Below are 14,780 nucleotides of genomic sequence, written 5' to 3' on the forward strand. Positions count from 1 at the left end.
CTGCTTATGCGATGTTGAGTCTTAGAACAAAAGCGCAACTTCCATCTCTTTGTGTTGAATATGAAAGTGTGGGCTCTTGGAAGGAGCGGTGCTTTCCACCTCGTCTTTAGCTTTTCATTTATCTAACGAATATTAACTGAGTTCCCATTTTGTGGAAAAGATAATATTAAACACTGGGAATGATGCAAAGATTAGAAGATAACACCCCCACCCTCGCCCTGAAGGACCTTAGAATTTGATGAGACAGACGCTTAAACCTTAATATTTTCTTAGAGAAATAACGAACAGGAGCCTTTCACTTGCCTTTGAAAACCGTTGTCCTTGGCCTTCGTTTATGCCGCTCTTCTAGGTAAACATCTTTGGGACTAAATCTAGGCTTTATTTATCCCAAGAAACCTCCCTTAACAACTTCCACACACCAGACAGCATTAGGGTCCCATCCAGTGTAGAATCAGACTGTTGATTTTGTACCGACTCTGTTGTCTAGACTTTGAGATCTTGGAGGCAGAGGAAATGCTATCTTAGTCTCCTATTCCTCAGTGTCTTGGGTTGATGAAAGTTTGTTTTGGACAAACAGGTGTTTTGGAACTTCTGTTCTCTGGCATTCTAATGTGTTCCTCTCTCTTCCCTTCATTCATTCAGCAGGTTACCCATTAGGTACCAGGTATGTCCAGGTATTATGCTGGTCTCTGAGCAGGGCGTGGTAACCTGAAATCAGTCCTTGCTCTTATAGAGCTCACAGTCTCCTCTGAGGGATAGTCACTAATCAAACAAACACAGGTACAGTTGCATCTGAGGTGTGTGCTACTGTATCGGATTTTGCTGTGTAGCAAACCACCACAAAACCTTGTGGCTTACAACAGTCCTTTAGCTAACTCTGGATTCGGTGAGTGACCTGGGTGGTTCTTCTGCTTGGGTCTGCTCAGCTGGCCTCCTTCATACTTTTCTGCTCAGCTGGTGGCTGGATGAGCCAGGACGGTCTTACTCCCAAGTCTTCTGGTAGGAAGGCTGTGAGCAGGGGCAGCAGGGGCAACAGAGGCAACATGTTTGTGGCCACTTTTGCAATGTAACACAGGGACTAAGGAAAAGTATATGACACAGAGAGCATATACTGAATATTGATGTTTGGTTTAAATTATATGGGGAAAGGGCTTTGTTGCTAAAGTGACGTTTGAGCTGAGATCCAAAGATTGGGAAGTGAAGAGGGAAGAAAAAACAGATCAGAGAGAGGGACAGTAGAGGCAAATTGCCCTTCCCCCAACCCCATTCCCATTTCTCCCCCAGCTTCCATGTTTCAGAAAATGGTACCACCCACCAGCTGATGGTTCAGGTCAAAACCCTAGCACTCATCCTTCCTTTTTCCCAGGCACACTGGCAGTTCCCATCTGTCCTACCTCCACAAAACGTATCTTCAATTGTTCCTTTCTTCGTTTCTACATCACCACAATCCAGGCTACTATCATCATTCACCTTTGCTACAAACCCTCCTTACTGGTCTCTCCATGTCCATATTTACATATTGCAATGCAAAATAAAAAATGTGGATCAGACCATGCCAACCTTTCAAAGCTAGATGGGTCTGAATGTTTGTGTCTCTCCAGAATTTGCGTGTTGAAATCCTACCCCCTAAGGCGATGTTATTAGGAGGTGGGCTTTTGGGTGATGCTTAAGTCATGAGGGTGGAGACCTCATGAATGGGATCAGTGCTCTTATAAAAGAAGCCAGAGAGCTCCTTAACCCCTTTTGCCATGGTACCCAGAGGAAATAGCCAACAATGAGGAAGAGGCTCTCACCAGGCACAAATCAGCTGGTGCCATCATCTTGGACTTCTCAGACTCCAGGACTGTGAGAAATACATTTCTTTTTATTTTTTTATTTTTTGTCTTTTTGACTTTTCTAGGGCCGTTTCCTGCAGCACATGGAGGTTCCCAGACTAGGGGTCTAATCGGAGCTACAGCCGCTGGCCTACGCCAGAGCCACATCGATGTGGGATCCTGGGATCCGAGCCATGTCTGCGACCTACACCACAGCTCACAGCAACGCCAGATCCTTAACCCACTGAGCAAGGCCAGGGATTGAACCTGCAACCTCATGGTTCCTAGTCAGGTTTGTTAACCACTGTGCCACGACGGGAACTCCAAGAAATACATTTCTGTTTTGTTTTTGCTTTTTAGGGATGCACTTGCAGCATGTGGAAGATCCCAGGCTAGGGGTTGAATCAGAGCTACAGCTGCCGGCCTACACCACAGCCACAGCAGCTTGGGATCCGAGTCTCATCTGCAATCTACACCATAGCTCATGTCAATGCTGGATTCCTGACCCACTGAGCAAGGTCAGGTAGCAAACCTGCATCCACATGGATACTAGTTGGATTCCTTTCCATTGCACCATAATGGAAACTCCCATATTTCTGTTTTTTATATGCCATCCAGTTTTTGGGATTTTTGCTATAGCAACTCAACTGGGCTAAGACACATTTCCAGTGTGCTTAAAATAAGATTTTAAATCCTTACTCCGGCCATAAAGGCTGTATCTTGCTTACTCATGTACCATTTCTTACTACCCCATTGTGCTATAGCTACAATATGTTTCTCTCTGTACCTAGCATATATCAAGCTCATTTCAGAGTCAGTTTTGTGTGTGTTGATTGTCTTTCTACTTCCTGAGATGTTCATGTGGCTTGGCCACATCTCATCATATAGAAGTCTGCTTAAAATGTGCCCACAGAGCAAGGCTTTCTCTGATCACCTAGTTATTACCTTTTTTGGTTGCCTTTGAAGCACTTGCTACTCTCTGAAATTAACCTTTTTGTTTATATGCTATTTGCCTCCTGTGGCTGGAATATATTCTCTGTGAAACTAGGCACTTTGATATCTTGTTCATATTATCATCCCCATACCACCGCAGGCACACCTACTCATAGTAGGAAGTCGGTAATTAGCTAAGTTTATCAATGGATGAATGAGTGAGTGAATGAAAACCCCATGACAGAGCGAGCATGGTGTGTGAGGAAATGGAAGACAATCAATGAGGTTGGCAGGTGGGGAGGTGGTCCTGATGGTATGTGTTGTAGTTGGGGGGGCGGGTAGGTAGGGGTGAGGTTATGTAAGGCATTTTGGCCATGCTAAGGAGTTTGGTCCTTGTATTGATCAGTTTCTCCAGCGAGAACCCTATATATGGTTTTATTATAAGGAATTGGCTCATGGAGTTATGGAGGTGAAATCCCAAGATACGCAGTCAGCAAGCTGGAAACCCAGGAGAGCCGATGGTATGAATTCCAGTATAAAAGCTGGCAGACTCAAGTGTCAAGGGCAGCTGATGTTTCTGGCTGGATCTGAAAGCGGAAAAACACAAAATCTGAGCTCAAACAGGCAGGGAGAATTTCCTCTTCCTCAGCCTTTTTGTTCTAGCGAGGTGTTAAATTGGTTGGATGAGGTCTGCCCACATTAGGGATGGCAACTTGTTTTACTCAGCCTACCAATTCAAGTGTTAAGCTTATCCAGAAATAGCCTTATCAACACACCCAGAATAACTTTTGGCCAAATGTCAGGACAGCCTGTGACCTAGTCAAGGTGACACAAATTAGCCTTCATAGTTCTTGTCTTTGTATTTAAGTGAAGGTATTGATGTGTGACAGCAAGGTCTATCTTTTTTTTTATTTGGTCTTTTTAAGGCCACACCTGCGGCATATGGAGGTTCCCAGGCTAGGGGTCCAGTTGGAGCTGTAGCCGCTGCCCTACGCCACAGCCACAGCAACACCAGATCCGAGCCGTGTCTGCAACCCACACCACAGCTCATGGCAACGCCAGATCCTTAACCCACTGAGCAGGCCAGGGGTCGAACCTGTAACCCCATGGTTCTTAGTCGGATTCGTTAACCACTGAGCCACGATGGGAACTCTGGCTATCTTATTTATCAAGTAAATAAAGTCTTTTAGCAGGTGATATATATATATGTCATATATATATCAATATGATAGCAATTGTTGAACAAGTATTATTTATTGAATTGCACTCTTTCAGTCTCCACCCAAAATATGGGACAAAGTGTTCTAAGAACCTTTCTCCTGAGATCAGAGCTCTTTGATCTTATTCTCCTTTCAACAGACTCTTTTTGTTTGTTTTTTTAGGGCCACACCCTAGGCATATGGAAATTCCCAGGCTGGGGATCAAATCAGAGCCTTAGCTGCTGGCCTACAATACAGTCACAGTAACTAACGCCAGATCCAAGCCACCTCTGCAACCTTCACCGTAGCTCACGGCAATGCTGGATTGTTTAACCCACTGAGTGAGACCAGGAATCAAATCCACATTCTCATGGATACTAGTTGGGTTCATTACTGCTGAGCCACGATGGGAACTCAACAGACTTTTCAAAACATATATCAGCTCCGTTGCTCTCAAGTCTTTTCACTGCTTGGTGGCACTTTCTTTCTCATAGGCTACACTTTCTCTTAGGAAACCTCACATAGAAGAGGAGCTAGAGGCCTGGGGAAGCTAAGTCTTGGCTAAGGTCACATAATAAGATAAAGGAGATGGAATTAAATCTTTGCCTTCCTTTTCCTCCAGTGCTCTTTCCACTGTTCCAGGATCCAACTCCCCCTTCCTCCCCTTAAGGTTTTTTTGCAAAGTTCTTAAATGTATGTAAATATAAATAAATTACTAAGTAGTGAATGAATATCATTTCATGTTTGGAATAAGGAGAGCGTGTGTCAGTGATCAGCCTGTTAGTTGGTTGTATCATTCTCTTAGGATTATTGTTCCAGGTTACAATCTATATAACCAGACTTTTCAGTGACTTTTTTCTTTCTTTCTTTCGGGCCTCATGTGTGGCATGTGGAAGTTCCCAGGCTAGGGGTTGAATTGGAGCTGCTGCTGCCAGCCTATACTGAAGCAGTGCAGGATCCGAGTTTCATCTGTGACCTACACCACAGCTTACAGCAATGCCAGACACTTAAACCACTGAATGAGCCTGGGGAATGAACCTGAATCCTCATGGACAGCGGTCAGATTCGTTACTGCTGAGCCACAACGGGAATTCGTTCAGTGACTTTTCATAAACTACAATTGACTTTCCATAAACTTTTATATGGTATTTGTATATTTACAATCTTATTGTGTATAATATGGAATGGATTCCAATTTATTTACGATGGCGTAAAAGTTGTGGAGGCAAAGAGTTATATTAATTGCACTCACTCATTTATTGAGAACTTTTCATGTACCAGGTGCTGGATTTGCCAATCTTTAACCCAAGTGCTCTGAATAACGCGGAAAGAGACAACTTTACACATAACTGGATCATGAAAACAATTTTTTTCTAGTCTTATTTCTTTGGAACCTTAGAATTAATGATGTTGTTTACATTAGATTATATTTAAAAATTGTGTTATTGTTTTGTTAATATATCTCTTCCCCTACTCCTTTGTCCCATTTTAGAAATGAAGAAAGATGTTAAGTGGCCAAATATGATATATTGTATTTATTTTCTAGAGTTTATGGCTAAACAATATGGCCTCAAATACAGCTGTTCCCTGTTAAGAAGCTTAAGCAAATAGTTTTAATGCTGAAACATAGAAATAAAGCCTTTCCAGTAGAACTTTAGTTTTTTTGTTTGAGTTTATTTTTTGCTTTAAAAATTCAGTATTTGAGAGGATATAGGGGCTCCCTCTAGTGGTGAATTTGGTACTTAAAATTATTTGGTCAAGCACTAGAAGCCAGGGGGATAGAATGAAACTGCTCCAGAGTCCTATTTCATGTAAACCAGTTTTCCAGTCGAAATCATGTATAACTTGTTTTCTCTTTAGTAATTCAGGAGGGAATATTACTAAGTGATAAATCACATGGACTTTGATGGGCTCTGAGGTCTCACACCTGGGATTAAATTCTGGACTCCATCATTCAAGGGTTAGCATGCCTCAGAATCACCTGGAGGACATGTTAACCCTCCGTTGCCACCTCCCCCCCTCCCCAGAGTTTCTGATTCAAGAGGTTTGGAGTGAGATCCAAGAATACACATTTGTAACAAATTCACAGGTGATACTAATGCTGCTGGAACAGGGACCACACTTTGAGAAGTAGTGCCCTTGACTCCTAGAGTGATGAAACTGGGTCTTTTGTGGTTCCATATAAACGTTTGGATTGTTTATTCTAGTTCTGTGAAAAATGTCATGGGTAATTTGATAGGGATTGCATTGAATCTGTAGATTGCTTTGGGTAGTATGGCCATTTTTACAATGTTGATTTTTCCAATCCATAAACATGGAATAGCTTTCCATTTCTTTACATCTTCTTTGATTTCTTTGATTAAAGTTTTATAGTTCTCAGCATATAAGTCCTTTACCTCCTTGGTCAGGTGTATTCTTGATACACCTCACAAAATCAAATAATGATTTTGTGAGGTGCAATTTTGAAAGGTATTGTATTTTTGTATTCCCTTTCTAATATTTCATTGCTGGTATACAGAAATGTGACTGACTTCTGGATGTTAATCTTGTATCCTGCTACTTTGCTGAATTTATTAATCAGTTCAAGTAGTTTTGGGGTTGAGTCCTTAGGGTTTTCTATGTATAGTATCATGTCATCTGCATACAGTGACAGTTTTATCTCTTCTCTTCCTATATGGATGCCTTTTATTTCTTTTGTTTGTCTAATTGCTGTGGCTTAAGACTTCCAAAACTATGTTGAAGAGCAGTGGTGAGAGTGGGCATCCCTGTCTTGTTCCAGATTTGAGTAAGAAGGCTTTCAGTTTTTCTCCATTGAGTATTATATTTTCTGTGGGTTTATAATAAATGGCTTTGATCATGTTCAGGAATGTTCCCTCTATACCCACTTTGGCGAGGGTCTTGATCATGAATGGATGTTGGACTTTGTCAAATGCTTTTTCTGCATCTATTGAGATGGTCATATGGTTTTTGACTTTTGTTAATGTGGTATATGACGTTGATTGATTTGCATATGTTAAACCACATCCTTGTGAACCTGGGATAAACCCCACCTGGTCATGGTGTACAATCTTTTTGATATGCTGTTGGATTCCGTTGCTTAAAATTTTGTTGAGAATTTTTGTGTCTATGTTCATCAAAGATATTGGCTGATAGTTTTCTTTTTTTGATGGTATCTTTGTCTGGTTTTGGAATTAGGGTGATGACGACATCATAGAATGTCTTTGGGAGTATTCCTTCTTCTTCAACCTTTTGAAAAAGTTTAAGGAGTATGGGCACCAGATCCTCTTTGTATGTTTGGTAGAATTCGCCTGTGAAGCCATCTGGTCCCGGGCTTTTATGTTTTCATGACATATTCAATTTCATTTCTAGTTATCAATCTTTCTGTTCAGTTGGTCTATTTATTCTTGATTCAGTTTTGACAGGCTGTAAGATTCTAGAAATTTGTCCATTTCTCCTAGGTTGTCAAATTTGTTGGCATATAGTTGTTCATATGGTTTTTTTGTATTTCTCTTATGGTTTTTTTTGTATTTCTGCAGTATCCGTTGTGACTTCTCCTTTTTCATTTCTAATTTTGTTTATTTGGGTTCTTCCTTTCCTCTTCTTAGTGAGTCTAGCCAGGGGTTTGTCAAATTTTTTTACCTTTTCAAAGAACTAACTCTTGGTTTTATTAATTTTCTCTATTATTTTTTGAATCTCTATTTTGTTGATTTCCTCTTTGATCTTTATAATTTCCTTTCTTCTGCTGACTTTAGGTCTTTTTTGTTCTTCTTTTTCTAATTCATTTAGGTGGAAGGTTAAGTTGTCAATTTGAGATCTTTCTTCTTTTTTGAGGAAGGCCTGTATTGCTATGAATTTCCCTCTGAGCACTGCTTTTGTGGTGTCCCATAGATTTTGAGCAGTTGTGCCTTCATTATCGTTTGTTCCAAGGTATTTTTTAATTTCCTTCTTGATTTCCTCATTGACCCATTGGTTTTTTAGTAGCATGTTGTTTAGTCTCCATGTAGTAGGTTTTTTTCTCATTTCTTTTCCTGTGGTTGATTTCTAGTTTCATGTCATTATGGTCAGAGAAGATATTTGAAATAATTTCTGTGCTCCTAAATTTATTGAGGTTAGCTTTGTGCCGCAGTATGTGATCGATTCTTGAGAATGTTCCATAAGCATTTGAGAAGAATGTGTATTCTGATTTTTTTGGATGTAGTGTCCTGAAGATGTCAATTAAGTCTAACTTTTCTGTTGTTTCCTTTAGAATCTCTGTTGCTTTATTGGTTTTCTGTCTAGAGGATCTGTCCATTGGTGTGAGTGGGGTATTAAAGTCTCCTACTATGATTGTATTCCCATCAATTTCTCCCTTTATGTCTGTTAGTATTTGTTGTATGTATCTGGGTGCTCCTATATTTGGGGCATGTGTGTTGACGATAGTAATATCCTCTTCTTGGATAGATCCCTTAATCATTAAATAGTGTCCTTCTTTGTATTTCTTTATGTCTTTTGTTTTATTTATTTATTTATTTTTTGTCTTTTTGCTATTTCTTTGGGCCGCTCCCACGGCATATGGAGGTGCCCAGGCTAGGGGTCGAATCGGAGCTATAGCCACCGGCCTACACCAGAGCCACAGCAACGTGGGATCTGAGCCACGTCTGCAACCGACACCACAGCTCACAGCAACGCTGGATCGTTAACCCACTGAGCAAGGGCAGGGACCGAACCCGCAACCTCATGGTTCCTAGTTGGATTCGTTAACCACTGCGCCACGACAGGAATTCCCTATGTCTTTTGTTTTAAAGTCTATTTTGTCTGATATGAGTATTGCAACTCCTGCTCTTCTGTCATGTCTATTGGCATGAAATATTTTTTCCCACCTCCTCACTTTCAATCTATATGTGTCCTTTGTCCTAAGGTGAATTTCTTATAGGCAGAAGATTGAAGGTTTTTGTTTTTTTATCCATTCAGCCACTCCTTGTCTTTTGATTGGAGCATTCAGTCCATTGACATTTAAGGTGATAATTGATAGATGATTATTTATTGCCATTTTAAACCTTGCTTTCCAGTTGATTCTGATTCTCCATTCTTCCTTTCATATTTTGGTTGTATGGTCTCCAATTATTTCCTGCTTGAGTGTTTTTCTTTTCATTTTTTTGCGAATGTATTGTTTGGTTTTGATTCGTGGTTGCCCTGTTTTTTAAGTGTGTTAACCCCTTCCTATAATTATGTGTTTTAGCCTGATAGTCCTGTAGGTTCAAACATTTCATTACTGTACTAAAATTAAGAAGAAAAAAAAGAGAGAAAACAAAAAAAGAAAAAAAATTTAAAGAGTCTATTTATTTCCTTACTTCCCTTGCCCACATTTTATGATTTTTGACGTCTCTTTTTTTCTTTTTAATTTTATTTTGTTTTGAACATGTTCATGATTAAATCTGTATGCTGGCTTATTTGAGTGACTGCTCTCTGATTGTGGTTTCCTCAATCCTAGTTCTTCCTCTTTTTTTTTTTTCTTTTCTTTTTGGTTTAGAGAAGCCCTTTCAATATTTCTTTTAGCCTGGGTTTTGTATTGCTGTATTCTTTTAGCTTTTGTTTGTTGGAAAAATTTTTTATTTCCCCTTCTATTTTAAATGATATTCTTGCTGGATAGAGTATTCTAGGTTGCATATTTTTTCCTTTTAGCACTTTAAATATCTCTTGCTGAATTGGCAGGAACACCTCGGGATGGAGGCAGATGTTGCACGCCTGGGCCGAGCTTGTTTGAGCTTTTCTGGGCTGTGGTCCTTTTCCAGGGGGCTGGCGGTGCTGGGTGCTGCTCCGTGGGGGTGTGGCCCCCCTCCAGGGGGCAGGCAGGCCAGGGCAGGGAAAGCTCCTGCAGTGGTCAGCTTCCTGCAAATGGTGAGGCCAGCCCTCCAGGATGGCAGGCAGTCTCAGGTCCAGCGGGTGAGCATGGGGTAGGGGGAGGGGGGGATGAACTGGGAAGCACAGCTTTCTGATAGCTGGCAGGCAAGTGAGCTCACTGTGGTGTGGGGAGTATTCTATGGCTGCCTTCTCCTCTACCCTCCCCAACACTGGCGCCTGGTCTCTCCTGCAGATCCAGCTCTTCTGCCAGGTTCCCTCTGATGCGGCTTTCCACCCCCCAGACCTTAGTGTAGTGCTTCCTCCACCCATGACATTCATTCCGCTTTCTAGACTCCCAGGCAGTCTCCACACCGCAAATCCGACAGACCGCTTCCTAGACACCCAGGGCGGTTGCTTCCCTGTGAACCCGACTGACTTGTTCCTAGTTCCCCAAGCTGTCTCTGCACCACCCACCCCAGCCTGTTCCCCAGGGTCTAACCTCCTGAGCAGAGGTCTTGGTGCCCAGCCCCTACCCAAGCGTCTCTGTTTTTGGTGACTGTGCCAGTAGTTCAGATGATCTGTTCGGTTCTCATTCTGCTCTTCAGATATCAGACTTACGGCTGCACTCTTCTCTGCATCTGGAGATCCCTCTGATTTGGTTGATCTTTCCCTCGAGTAGGTGACTTTCCAGGGTATGGAATCCCTTTCTCCTCCACAGTTCTCTTTCAGGAGCGCCCATCCAGCCCTGATTCCCCTTCTCTCACTCTCCTCTTTTCTCTTGTTTTACCCAGTTGTGTCATGAGATTCTTGCTGTTATTGGAGTTTAGGTTCTTCTGCCAGCAATTATTGCTGTTCTGTGTGAGTCATTTAACCTGTAGATGTGTTTTTTTTTTTTTTTTGTTGTTGTTGTTGTGTTTGTGGGAAAGGGCAAGTGTATCCCCCTACTCTTCTGCCATCTTGTCTCTCTCCTCCATTTTGTGTTTATTTTTGTGTATAGTGTTAGGAAGTAATCTAATTTCATTCTTGTACATGTGGCTGTCCAGTTTTCCCAGAACCACTTAGTGAAGGGGCTGTCTTTTCTCCATTGTATATTCTTTCCACCTTTGTCATAGTTGACTGTAAGTGCGAGGGCTTAATTCTGGGTTTTCTATCCTGTTCTACTGCTCTCTGTCTTTGTGCCAGTACCATGCATTTTTGATGACTGTAGCTTTGTGGTATAGTTTGAAGTCAGGGACCCTGATTCCTCCAGCTCCATTTTTATTTCTCAGGATGTCTTTGGCTATTCTGAGTCTTTTGTGCTTCCAGACAAACTTTAAAATATTTTGTCTGAGTTCTGTGAAAAATGTCCTTGGTAATTTGATAGGGGTTGCATTCAATCTGTAGATTGCCTTGAGTAGTATAGTCATTTTGATAATATTAACTCTTCCAATCCAAGAGCATGGTATATCTTTCCATCTATTTGTGTCATCTTTGATTTCTTTCATCAGTGGCTTATAGTTTTCAGAGTACAGGTCTTTTGTCTCTTTAGGTAGGTTTATTACTAAGTATTTTATTCTTTTTGATGTGAGGGTAAATGGGATTGTTTCCCTATTTTCTCTTTCTGATCTTTTGTTTTTAGTATATAGAAATGCCATCGATTTCTGTGTATTAATTTTGTATCCTGAGACTTTGCCAGATTCATTGATGAGCTCTAACAGTTTTCTGGTAGTGTCTTTAGGATTTTCTAGGTATAGTATCATGTCGTCTGCAAATAGTGATAGTTTTATTTCTTCCTTTCCAATTTGGATTCCTTTTACTTCTTTTTCTTCTCTGATTACTGTGGCTAGGACTTCCAAAACCTTGTTGAATAATAGTGTCTTGTTCCTAATCTCAGCAGGGATTCTTTCAGCTTTTCACCATTGAGAATGATGTTAGCTGTGGGTTTGTCATATATGGCCTTTATTATGTTGAGGTAGGGTCCCTCTATGCCCACATTCTGAAGGGTTTTTATCAGAAATGGGTGTTGGATTTTGTCAAAGGCTTTTTCTGTGTCTATTGAGAGGATCATATGGTTTTTATCCTTCAGTTTGTTAATGTGGTGTATCACACTGATGGATTTGCGGATATTGAACAACCCTTGCCTCCCAGAGATAAATCCCACTTGATCATGATGTAAAATCCTTTTAATGTATTGTTGGATGTGGTTTGCTAGTATTTTGTTGAGAATTTCTGCATCTATGTTCATCAGTGAAATTGGCCTATAGTTTTCTTTTTTTTGGAGGTATCTTTGGTTTGGTATCAGAATGATTGTAGCCTCAAAGAATGAAGTTGGGAGTATCCCCTCCCATGCAATTTTTTGGAATAGTTTCAGGAGGATGGATGTTAGCTCTTCTCTAAATGTTTGATAGAATTCGCCTGTGAAGCCATCTGGTCCTGGACTTTTGTTTGTTGGAAGTTTTTTAATCCCAGTTTCAATTTCATTTCTTGTGATTGGTCCATTCATCTTTTCCATTTCATCTTGGTTTAGTCTTGTAAGATTGTACTTTTCTAAGAATTTGTCTATTTCTTCTAGGTTTTCCATTTTATTGCCACATAGTTGCATGTAGTAGTCTCTTATTTATGATCCTTTGTATTTTGTGATGTCCTGTGTAACTTCTCCTTTTTCATTTTTAATTTTATTGATTTGAGTCCTCTCTCTTTTTTTTTCTTGATAAGTCTGGCTAAGGGTTTATCAATTTAGTTGATCTTTTCAAAGAACCAGCTTTTCATTTCATTGATCTTTTCTATGGTTTTCCTTGTTTCTATTTCATTGATTTCTGCTCTGATCTTTATGATTTCTTTCCTTCTGCCAACTTTAGGGCTTGTCTGTTCTCTCTCAAGCTGCTTTAGATGTAAAGTTATATTGTTTATGTGAGCTTTCTCTTGCTTCCTTAGGTAGGCTTGTATTGCTATAAGCTTGCCTCTTAGAATGGCTTTTGCTGCATCCCATAGGTTTTGGAGTGTTGTATCTTTGTTGTCATTTGCTTCTAGTTATTTTTTAATTTCCTCTTTGATTTCTTCAGTGATCCATTGATTGTTTAGTAGCATGTTGTTTAGTCTTTATGTGTTTGTGTTATTTACAGTTTTTTTCTTGTTGTTGATTTCTAGTTGCATAGCGTTGTGCTCAGAAAAGTTGCTTGATGTAATTTCAATTTTCTTAAAAATTTACTGAGGCTTGATTTGTAGCCCAGAATGTGATCAATCCTAGAGAATATTCCATGTGCACTTGAGAAGAATGTGTATTCTGTTGCTTTTGGATGGAATGTCCTATAAACATCTATTAAGACCATCTGGTCTAATGCTTTCTTTAGGGCCTGTGTTTCCTTGTTGATTTTCTATTTGAATATCTGTCTATTGCTATAAGTGGTGTGAACAATGTCCTACTATATATAGCACAGGGAACTATCATCAATCTCTTGGGATACAGCATGATGGAAAATTAAATATATATATTTGTCTTTTTGCCTTTTCTTGAGCCACTCCCATGGCATATGGGGGTTCCCAGGCTACAGGTCTAATCAGAGCTGTAGCCACCGGCCTAAGCCAGAGCCACAGCAAAGCAGAATCCAAGCCGCGTCTGCAGCCTATACCACAGCTCACAGCAATGCCCACTGAGCAAGTGCAGGGATCGAACCTGCAACCTCATGGTTCCTAGTCAGATTCGTTAATCACTGTGCCACGATGGGAACTCTGGAAAATTATATATTAAAACATGAATGTATATATATATATGTGTGTATAACCGAGTCATGCTGCTGTAAAGTAGAAATTGGCACAACATTGTAAATCAACTATACTTTAATTTAAAAAATTGTTTTTTCTCTGCCCCATAGATTTTGGATCAATTTTTTTTTTGTTTTTTTTGTTTGGTTTCCAGGTATTTTTTGATTTCCTCCTTGATTTCATCAGTGATGCTTTGGTTATTTAGTAGCATATTTTTTAGCCTACACCTTTTTTTTTTTTTTTTTTTTTTTTTTTTTTTTACTGGTTTTACTTGTAGTTAATTGATTAATAGCATTTTGGGTAGAAAGGATGCTTGATATAATTTCAGTTTTTTAAAATTTACCAAGATTTATTTTGTAGTCTAGCATATGATCTATGCTAGAGAATATTTCATGTGTGTATTCTGCTTTTGGAAGGAATTATATATATATGTATATGTATGTATACAGTATTACATATATGTATATATATGTACATATATATATATACACATATGCATGTATATGGTTTGTGGATGTAAATGCAGTGTTATAGTTCCCTTTTGTTATTGTGTTACTGTCAATTTCTTCCTTTACATCTTTTAATGTTTACTTTCTGTATTAGTTGCTGCTATATTGTGTGAATATATTTTTACAATTATTGTACTTCTTGGATTGATCCCTTTATCATCCTTCTTTCTCTCTTAGTACAGTCTTTTGTTTTAAAGTGGGTTTTTTTATTCTGATATAAGTTTTGCTACTCTGGATTCCATTTCATTTCCATTTGCATGGAATACCTTTTCCCATCTCCTCTCCTTCAGTCAGTGTGTCACTCCAGATCTGAGGTGAGTATCTTTGCAGACAGCATATAAGTGGGTTTCGTTCTGTGTCTTTTCAGTCACTATCAGTCTTTTGATTAGAGCATTAGTCTGTTTACATTTAAAGTAATTATTGATTTTGTCCACTTACATTTAAAGCATTTAGTCCATTTCCATTTAAAGTAATTATTAATAGGTATCTACTTATTGTCATTTTGTTAACAGTTTTGTTTTTGTACTTCTTTTTTTGTTCCTTTCTTCTTCTCTTACTCTAGTTTCTTTTGATTTGATGACTGTCTCTATTGTTATGTTTAATTTCTTTCTCTTTGCCTTTCTTTTACTTTTAACTTATCTGTGTCTTTTTGTTTTAAATGAATTTCTTGTAGGTGCATATAGTTAGATATTTATTCTTTATCCAAACTGACAGTCTTTACCTGTAATTGATTTGTTTAGACCTTTTACAATTAATGAAAGAAT

At 39.4% G+C, this 14,780-nt stretch overlaps 1 protein-coding gene across 5 annotated transcripts in view; it reads left to right on the forward strand.

The window, feature by feature from the left end:
• The window catches only part of LOC106510026 (uncharacterized), a 354,100-nt gene that overhangs the window by 1,004 nt on the left and 338,316 nt on the right, over positions 1-14,780 (forward strand). The window lies entirely within an intron of this gene.

Source organism: Sus scrofa, chromosome 4 (assembly GCF_054392235.1).
Source record: "Sus scrofa isolate SSC_HxYL_T2T_F1_AM1 chromosome 4, Sscrofa_HxYL_maternal_Yorkshire_Landrace_v2.0, whole genome shotgun sequence".
Lineage (NCBI taxonomy): Eukaryota > Metazoa > Chordata > Mammalia > Artiodactyla > Suidae > Sus > Sus scrofa.